Below are 11,127 nucleotides of genomic sequence, written 5' to 3' on the forward strand. Positions count from 1 at the left end.
ATATATATATATATAAACACACACACAAAAACATTTTTAAAAACAGCTGGGAATGTAGCTTGGTGGTAGAGCATTTGCCCAGTACAGGTTCAATCTCTAGTAATACACACACAAAATATAGCTAGATACCTATACTCAGTTACCTGGCAAGCTGAGGCACAAAGATCACTGAGGCCCAGGAATTCGAGAGAAGTCTGGGCAACATAGCCAGGCCTTGTCTCTAAATAAACACATTTATTCATAAAAATAAAATAGGGGCTTAGATGGATGATAGTGTCAACACCAAAGACAATGTTAAGAAAAACAAGTTTCCTCTAAGATGAAGACTTAAATTACATAAACTGAAAGTTATAAGAAATAACAAGGCTACAAATAAAGATGTCCAGGTAGTGAAGAGTGAAGGCCCAGTGGTAGAGCACTTGCCAACCATGAGCAAAGCCCTGGGTTCAATCCCTAACATGAGAAAGAAAAAGAAACAGATACAGACACACAGAGAAAAACAAAGACAAGGAGAATGGAATTAAAAATACTAGCATTTGGTATGGAAGCACAACTTTCATCTAGGAACATCAAAGCACATTCTAAACATCTATTAATTTTGGCCTTTCTAAACCTGTTTACTGCAGCAGAACACAAGTATGAACATGAGTACACTGCATCATTATGACACACAAAATAATTTAGAATATTTGTGGGGCTGGGGATATAGTTCAGAGGTAGATCACTTGCCTCGCATTTACAATGCCCTGCACATCAACAAAACCAGGCACAGTATAAATACATACATAGATACACATATGCATACATATATGTTAAATTTATGTTCAATGTTCAATAATTACAATAAAATGGAATAGCAAAAATTATTTTGCATGAAGAACTTCAGGATGAAAAGCGAAGTAATATCTCAATTTAAACTTCAATAACTGTAGTGCAGAAAAATTCAAAGAAGTACCAATTTTTTTATTCTATTAAGGATAAAGTCTAAGTAAAAACTACATAAAAGGTAGCCACTACAACAAAAGCATACCATTTTCAGCTAATTTATGTATACCCAATGTTTGATTTTAAAAAAAGTGGCGACAATGTGCTAGAAAAGACTGCAAAGTGAGAAGACAAAAAAACTCAAAATGTATAGTATACCTAGAATGTGTCAGTCACACTAATGGCTTCTTTTAAAGTTTTATGGGGCTCAGGTTGTAGCTCAATAGTAGAACATGTGCTTAGCATACATCTCTCTCTTGCTCACTCTCTCTCTCTCTCATACACACACACATACACAATCTTGGCTAACTCGTAGTAACCTTATGACATCATCTGTAGCTTACAAGTAAATAGAAATACAGGGGCTGGGGATTTAGCTCAGCAGCAAAGTGCCTGCCTGGCAAGCGCAAGGTCGTGAGTTCGGTTCCTGGTACCGGAGAAAAACCAAAACCAAAAAAAAAAAAAAAAGAAATACAAAGTTTCCTCAAGGGAATAAAGCTAATAAATGACAATGCCAAGAGTCTGAACCATATTGGTCTGATTTGAAACTGGGATTCTCCCACTGCATCACCCTAATCTAAAAGGCAAGTGACTCAGGCGCCAATCTAGCTTTCCTACTAATCATAACTGAGTCTCCGTTTCCTTTCCTGTGAAATTCAAGATGGTAAACTCAATCATAGCAGTAATTCTAGCTTACTGTAATATGCTAAGAGGTAGAATTATTTGTGTTTATGCTTAAAAACTATAAACATATATAAGCATTTTACTAGATATGCCTGTACCATCAGCTTTCATTTTGTATTTCTCTCAAATTTTATCAGAAACTAAGTTGGGAATGGTGGCACACACCTGTAATCCCAGCACTCAGGAAGCTGAGGCAGGAACATCACTGTAAATTCTAGGCCAGCCTGAATGACTTACCAAGACCCTGTTTCAAAAAAAAAAAGGAAAGGAAAGAAACAAAGAAACATCAACATGTCAATGGGGCCACTAACAACCTTCTTCCCAAGGTGAAAAAAGATAAAACTACATGAAACATAGGACAATTTAAGGGCCAGGGATAGAGCTCAGTGGCACAGCGCCTGCCTGGCAAGTGCAAGGTACTGAGTTCAATTCCCAGTACAAAAAAGGAAGGAAGGAAGGAAGGAAGGAAGGAAGGAAGGAAGGAAGGAAGGAAGGAAGGAAGGAAGGAAGGACAGAGACACTGATAAAAAAAAAAAAGACAATTTAATGACTCTTAAGAAATTACCTTTCCTGCTGGGGATATAGCTCAGTGGCACAGCACCTGCCTGGCAAGCATGCAGCCCTGAGTTCAATTCCCAGTATAAAAAAAAAAAAGAAGAAAGGAAGGAAGGAAGGGGAAATTACCTTTCCTAACAAAACTCCAGAAACAATCACTCTGAAGAATAGCTTTAAAAATTACTAACCTCAGAATGTTTTGATCATCAAAAGAATCATCAGAGGGCATTTATTAAATGACAAAAATATTTCTAAGAATTCATTTAAGGTCAGAGTTCCACTGAAAAATGCTGAGTCCCAAATGTGGCACAGGAACTGTACAAAATGAGCCCTAAACATCTTATACCAGATATGTCAGTTAATTTTATGAACCAATTTTGGTGAGGCTGTAAAGAGAAAAAGGTACCCTTCTATATCGTTGATGGTAATGTAAACTAGTACAACCACTATGGAAGTCAGTGTGGAGATTCCTCAAAAGATGAAAACTAGAAATAACATTTGACCCAATTATTCCCTTTCTACGTCTCTTACCAAAAGAGTTAAAAACCTCCTACTGCAGTGATACATGCATACTGTTTATAGCAACACAACTCATGTTAGCTAAATCTTGGACAGTCAGGCATGGAGATGCACACCTGTAGTTCCAGCACTTAGGAGGCTGAGGCAGTAGACTGCCATGAGTTTGAGGTCAACCTGGCTACATAGTGAGTTCAAGGCCAGCCTCAACTACATAGCAAGACCCTGTCTCAAAAAAAAAAAAAAAAAAAACCTTGGAAACATCCTGTATGTCCATCAAAAGATGAATGGACAAAGAAAATGATGTATTTATACACAACAGAGGACTACTCTGGCATAAAGAAGGATAAATTTCAGTCATTTGTAAGAAAATGGATGCATCTTGAGACAATAATGTTATGTGAAATAAATCAAACATGCAAGCTTAACTACTGAATGCTTTCTCATATAAAAGAACTACAAATAAAAAGCTAAACATAAAGAGCAAAATAAAAGATAATAGGAAGTAGGAGATATCTTTCTCAACTGAGAGATGAAGAGTGGAGGGGGAGGAAGGAGAAGGAAAGGGAATTTTAAAAAGGAATTAAGATGTGGTATATACATAGACGAACTCCACGCAAGGAATGTAAATAGTAAATAGGGTGCATATGTAACAATTTAAAAAATAAAAAGTTAAAAATAAAGTGAGATGGAGGTGATATGCAGACATAAAAAACTTAAAAATGTTCAACAAATTACAATTTAGGGCACTTTATATGAATCCCAAGAGCTTTAAAAGAAATTATGATAACCACGAAAATATGATCAAAGAGCACATTTAAAGGAATTACTGTTCTTATATTGACAATATTATCACGGTTATGTTTTAAATCTTTGTTTTTTTGTTTTTTGTGGGTGTTTTTGAGGCAGGGCCTCACCATGTAATGCAGTCTGCCCTTGAACTAGCTATGTAACCCAAGCTGGCCTTGAACTCATGGCAATCCGCCATTCAACCTGAGTGCAGGGATTATAGGCATGTACCACCACGCCTTGCTTGTTTTAAATCTTTAAAACATAGTTTGTAGTCTGGCCACAGGATAATAATGGTGGAGTCCACTGACAGGTAAATGAGGGTTCATTATACTATGCTTTCCACTTCTGCACAATTACAGAATCTTAAGAGCTGGAAAGAATTTTACAAATCACAGCATGATAAGTGTGAAGGAAACAAATGGAAAAAAAGGTCAAAATAAAGTAGCTTGGGGGTGTGACCTAAACAAAACTCTTGAGTTTGTTTCCTCATCTATAAAAATTAGTTTAGCCAGGCATGGTGGCACACACCTGTAATCACAGGACTCAACAGGCTGAAGCAGGAGGATCTCCATGAGTTTCAGGCCATCCTGGGCTATATAGTGAGTTTAAGACCAGCCTGAACTATATAGCAAGACCTTGTCTCCAAAAAAAAAATCCTTACATATTTATACATCATACATTAAATCTGTTTCTCTATTGAGGATTGACTGACACATCATGTTTATATCAGCACAATTTATAATACAGATAGTCCTCGTTTAATGACTTACAGTCCTAAAACTAGATCACTAAATTAATTAGTTACTAACTGAAGAACTCTTTATAGCGTGTACATAACAATATTAAGAACAAAAAATGGCCAGAGGGAACTCTAACTTGATGATTTTGCTTTTATTTGCATAACTCTTACATGCAGTACTGTAATGTATAACAGAATATAAAACTACAGTATTGCAGGAGGCTGAGGCAGAAGGATCACTGTGAGTTCGCGGCCAGCTTGGGCTACAAAGTGAGTTCCAGGCCAGCCTGAACTGCATAGTGAAACTCTGAAAAAGACAAAAAAAAAACCTACTTTACTGTACAGTAAAATCAGCAAAAATTACAGTATCCTACTGCAGAAGCTACTACATGGCCACAATGCCGCTGATGTTTCTGAGTAGTAAGTATGAATGCAGATCGAGTCTGAGTGGCAGGTGGCAAATCCAAACAGCATGCCTTAGTTATGAGTCTAAACAGTCTTTAAACAGATAAGTCATTAAATGAGGACTATCTGTAGCTAAATCTTGGAAACACCCTATATGCGCCCATCAACAGATGAATGGGTAAGGAAAATGTGGTATTGATACACAATGGAATACCACTCCGATACAAAAATGGATAAATCTGAATCATTTGTAGGTAAACAGATGCACCTTGGGACCAGTGTTAACTGAAACATATACACACACAAGCTTAAATATCACATGGTTTCTCTTATGTGAGAAACACAAAATATAAATAAAGAACAAAATAAAAGATAATAGGAAGCAAGGAGATCTTTTTCAAATGGAAAGGGGAACAAGAGATGGAGGAGGGGGAAGGGAAGGAAGATAAAAGGGATTTTTAACAAGAGAATGGAAGAAAAAAGCAAAAATAAGAGATTTTTCAATTGGGAAGGAGAAGCCTGTAATCCCAGCACTTGGGAGTCCGAGGCAGGAGGACCGCCATGAGATCAAGGCCAGCATGGGCTACACAGTGAGTTTAAGGCTGGCCTGAACTACACAGTGAGGCCCCGTCTCAAAATAACAAATAAACAAAAAAATACTGATGACTGAAACTATTGCCCCTAAAATCAGAAATAACATAAGAGTAATCACATTTTTTTTAACCACTTCATTCAACAGAAGTTAGTCAAGGGAAAAAAAAAAAAAAAAAAAAAAAACCACACAAGTAGGGAGGAAGACACATAAAACTATCTCTACTTGCAGGTGACATCTTATGGATAAAATAAATTTTTTAAAACCCTAACGAAATCCACATAAAGCCTTTAAAGCTAAGAAACAAATCCAGCAATGGTGTAGGATACAAGATATAACAGAAAAAAGTTTTATCTCTATTAGCAAAAACAATCCAAAAGAAATTGAAGAGAAAATTCCAGTTATGATGAAATCAAAATATTATAACACTTCGCAATAAATTTAACCAAGGAGATAAAAGACTTACACAGGAACAACCACAAGGAGGTGTTGAAATAACGACCTAAACAAATAAGATTATCAACTGAAAGACTTACTATTGCTAAAACAGCAATACTTCTCAAAGTGATACAGATCCAATGCAAACCGTGCTGAAATCCAAACAGCTGTGCAAGGAATGTAGTTCAATGTGCAGTGCCATGCATTCTAACACTAGCCTAGCTAAAAAATACAATAAAATTCCAACAGCCTATTCTGTAGCTATGAATGAGCCAATGCTCAAATTTGGTCCTCAAATGCCTATGACATGGCAAGGGCGCCTGAATAAATCTTCAAAAAGAACAAAGGTAGTGGACTCATACTTTCCAACTTTAAAATATTCAAGAGCACTAATTGAAACAGTGTAGTATAGATAGAGGACAGACTAATGAAATAGAACTGAGAATTCAAGATAAATATCTATGGCGAGTTGATTTCAACACTCAATGAACAAAGGATAAGTCTCTTACAAATACTGCTGAAACAAGTAAATACCCACAAGCAAAAAAAATGAAGTTTCAGTATATACCATATTAAGGAAAATTCAAAACAGATCAACAACCTAAATATAAGAGTTATAAAAAAGAATGAAGTAACACTACATACTACAACATAGATGGACCTTGAAATTTGTGTTAAACATCAATTTGAGCAGTAAACTCTTAAAAAACTGAGCCTGAATTTCAGAAACAAAGAGCAAGGTAAAACACTGTGGGACTGGAATGCCACATCACTGCTGTAGCTGATGACTGCCAGCCAACTCACAACTGAAAGATGAGGCTGGGTGTGGTGGTGCACACCTGTAATCCCAGCATTCAGCAGGTTGAGGCAGGACAATCACTGCGAGTTCAAGACCAGCCTGGGCTACAAAGTGAGCTCAAGGTCAGGCTGAACTGCATAGCAAGACCCTGTCTTAAAATGACAAAAAAAAAAAAAAAAATTGAAAGAGGAATGGGAAATAAACTTCCAACTGTTGGCTCATCTGAACTTTGGAGGGCTCAGTGTAGTTATTTCATACTTTTCCAAATTCTTAGTGAAATACTACTATGTACTTAGTAAATATTTCCTGATTAATTGATAACAGGAAACAACCACTTGACGGTCAAACTGGGGAATTGTATCTTGAGTCCAAAACAGATACTGTCTTAGCTGGGTACAGTGGCACACACCTGAAACCCCAGCTATTCAGGATGCTAAGGCAGGAAGACTGCAAGTTCAAGGCCAGTTCCAGGGAACTTAGGGAGTCCCTGTTTCATAAATAAATTGATTTTATTTCATTTTATTTTACTTTATTTGGTACCAGGAATTGAACTTAGGACCTTGAACTTGCCAGGCAGGCCCTTGTGCCACTGAGCTATATTCCCAGTCCCCTGTTTCATAAATAAATAAATACAAAAGGCTAAGAATGTAGCTCCATGGTACAGCATTCACCCAGCATGAGTAAGCTCCTGGTCTCAATGCCCACACTGAAGAAAAAAAAAAAAGAAAGAAAAAAACTGTCTTAATACCAGAGGTTTTTGTTTGTTTATATGGTGGCCAGGGTCTCTAATTTAATATGCACTCTTACCACTAAGCTATATCCCCAGCCCCAAAACAACTTTTAAATATTAAAAGAATGGGAGAGCTGGGCACAGTGGCACATGCCTATAATCCCAGAATTTGGGAGGCTGAGGCCGGAGAAGGCTGAGGCAAGAGGATTACCATGAGTTTGTGCCCAATCTGAACTAGTGAGTTCAGGCCAGTATGAACTATTACATAGTGAGACCCTGTTTCAAAAAAAAAGGAAATTGATGGTTAGAAGATATTAATGTCAAAAGTCACTAACATAATTTTTAAATATTTCAATAACTTTTTTGATGGTGTTTGGTTGTTGGTTTTTGTTTTTTGAGACAAGGTCTTACTTTGTAGTGCAGACTAACTTTGAACTCATTACGTAGCCCAGGCTGCCCTCATCCTCCTCCCACCAGAGTGCTGGGATTACAGGTATGCACCACCATGCCCAGCATTTTTTTAAATTTTTACATCAAGGCTCTTCATTCGACATTTGTTTCCTTGTAAGCATTTTTAATATGTGCACTAAATTCTATTCTTCATTTGAATCCTCTGTGCCATTTCATATAGGTTCCCACTATAATTAGAGTAAACACCAAGCTATTTTACCAGCCTGACCAGATTCTATATAATGTAATTTTAGCCCCCTCCAACATTCTTTTTTTTCTTTTTTTTTTTTTTTTGCCTTTTTGAGACAGGGTCTTGCTCTGCAGTTCAGGCTGGCCTTGAGCTCACTTTGTTGCCCAGGTTGGTCTTGAACTCACAACGATCCTCCTGTGCTACCACGCCCGGTATAAAAGATCCAGAGTAGCCAACATAATATTCTTTTTTGGTACCCAGAATCAAACGCAGGATCTTGCACTTGCCAGGGAGATGCTTGTGCTGCTGAGTTATAGCCCAGTCTCTCCAAAATTCTTAACTATACTTTAGCTACTTATTCCCGCTAAATGGAAATTTTTTCCCCAGAGAACTACACAGCATTTGAGATTTTAATTTTTATGCCACAAAAGTGCCACTTCTGATCCCTATCTATTGTAATTACTTCCTTAGTCACTTCTGCATTACTGGTGGACCATAGTGTGGGAGAAGCCCACTGTCCAGACCCCAAAAGTATGGACTCAGAGACAAAAGTACAGTGGAAGCAAAACTTTAATGGTAATTCTACAGAAATGGTGTCTGTCTAGAGGCAGACACACCTGATTCAAACAAGCAATGGCTTTTGCTTTTACTAGGGTCCACAAGGTCCCTTCCCCCTTTTCTCACTGTCTCAGAGAAGAGTACAATCTTCTCAACTAAAATAAAGTCTCCTTGGTTATTCAGTAAACCCACCCTTCTTGTGCATTCTTTTGATTGTGGAATGCTGCTTATCAATTATCTAGTTCTAACATCTTGTTCTGGGTGTAGGTCACTGTGGTTAAGCTCTCTTCTGGAAATAATCTGCCTTAACTGTCTATGGATCAGTCAGTAAATTTCCATCCAAACTTAAAGCTAAATGAAAATGGACCGTTTGTCTTATTTCTTACACCTAGCCAAATGCAGAGGCAAAGACTGGGGTTGTAGCTCAACGGTAAAGCCCTTCCCTGGCTCATGTGAGGCCCTGCTTCAATGCCCTAAAGGAGGACAGAGGAAGGAGGGAAAAGAGAGGGAGAGGGAGAAAGGGAAGGAGGGTAAGGGACAGGAGAGAGGGAGAGAAGGAGTGTGAGGGAGGCTAAGGGAGAAGTGAGGAAGGGGGAGAGGGAGGGAAAGGAGAGAAGCAGAAGCAACTAGTACTATAATATAAGGCAAAATGAATGACTGAACATAAGCAGAGCCAATTCATTGGCTGGCCAGCAGCCAGTAAGTAGCCTCAATAACCAAAATGTTCTTCACTAACAGAAATGGTGACAAGATATACTAATAACTCAGTGTCTGACTTTCCCATCCCATTTATCTCCCTCACACAGTTTTAAAGTCAACAGCACTGAGAAGCAGCATACCTCTCATCACCTAACATCAAAGCACTAGCGTAAAAGTATTCATGAGACTCATGTATAGAGCTTCAGAAAAAAATACACAAGCCCTAAATCGCTATTCCTAGAGAAGTTTAAATTTGACATATCTGGTGTAGAGCTCCACAGAGTACTCTTAACACATCTGAAAACCATCGGAGTAAAAGGGAGTTCGAACAGCCTGGTTTCCTAAATGGCTGCTCATTTCAACCATACTCTCTTTCTGACGCCTTGGTATGCAGCACTTGGTATCTCTGTGTCACTTACTTTCCCATAATAAATCTTCATTACTTAAAGTAACCTAAACCTATCTCTCTGCCTTATAATTGTACAACATACCAACTTACTTGTGGTGTAAAAGCTACTTTCCAGGATGTTAAAAATAATCACCAAGCAGATGTTCTTTCTTGCCACATTTGGCATAATTTTCTAAAATATTGTGATATCTATCAATCTTGTACTCAAACTTCAAATTTTGGCCCAATAAAACCACAAACAAGAACCAAAAAAGAAAAGCATCTATATTAACAATATCAGTGCCTACACCTCCATGGGAAACTCACACATATTACTCCAGAGAAAGTTTCTAAGAATTCAATTTGAGACTTATTCATTTAACTATAATAAATTTGTTCTCCAAAAACCAAATAGATGAAAGAACAGCTCAGAAGGGGAAAAGAGATAGATGGCTACAAGTAGACACTAAGACATCTCAAAGAAATGACACACAATGTTTGTACATAAACAGACTTTATATGTAAATAAAGACTGTATTCAAAGACGAAAATCATTTTAAAATTGAATTTAAATGAATGTAAGCTAAACAAACAAAAATTTTATGTAGTATGTCAGGATATTCCAGGATGAATACAAATAATGACAAACGAAATCAACTGTACTACAAAGTAAAAAAGCCTCAAAGGACAGGGATCAGCTGTAAAGTTTAGTATCTTTCCAAAGTTACTGAACTTTGGAAAAACAAAACTGTAAGGCTAAAGATACAAAGAAACTATACATAAGCTGTAGTCCAGCTGGCAAATTTGCTTCACACAAAGGTAGGGGTTAATAACTCTAAGCCTGCTTCACATACACAGTGAGTTGAACAAATGAACACACAAATGGTGATGGTGTATGAGAACAAGGTTTCTCGGGATTGAGGAAGTCATAAATAAGTAAGGGAATAAGAGTTGAAGAAATAAGTAGAAACTCATTTTTAATATACAGACTGACAAATAAATTAATTCATATAAATGAATAGCTTTTCACTGTTAGGAGTTAGAAGCAATGACAACAAGTAGCCAGTGCTATTTGAGCCAGTGCTCGAATCTTAGTTTTTAAATAACATTTCCCAATAAAAGAAAGCAAGACGCCTAGGAGAAATGGTACATTCTACAGACAGGGCAGTGAAATACAAAATGAGACTGGAATATCTTACAGACATCAAGTAAGTACTAAAAATCAAAAGAATGGCATGTAAAGAGGATGCAAAAATCAAAGTGGAAATCCCCTTAATGGCTAAAGCTAGAAAAATTTAAGCAACAAAGTATTGTGGGACTGGATTACTTTGCAAAGCACAAAATACATACACAGGACACATTGTATATATCTATATACAATCAATATATATGAATAAATAAATGATTCAATAACTAGGAAATAGGAAAAAGTCTTTCTTAGACACCAACTCAAATAATATATGTAGATATTTCCCGCTACAAAGTGTGGGCTGAACTTTAATGACTCATATACAGAGAACAGAAGAGGGAAATGAAAAGGTAGTAATTGTACTGCAGAGAAACCTGACAAACACTCCCTACCTTAAACAAATGATCACGTTGAACTTG

This window comes from Chinchilla lanigera, unplaced genomic scaffold (assembly GCF_000276665.1).
Source record: "Chinchilla lanigera isolate Chin_1 unplaced genomic scaffold, ChiLan1.0 scaffold00040, whole genome shotgun sequence".
NCBI classification, from domain to species: Eukaryota; Metazoa; Chordata; class Mammalia; order Rodentia; family Chinchillidae; genus Chinchilla; species Chinchilla lanigera.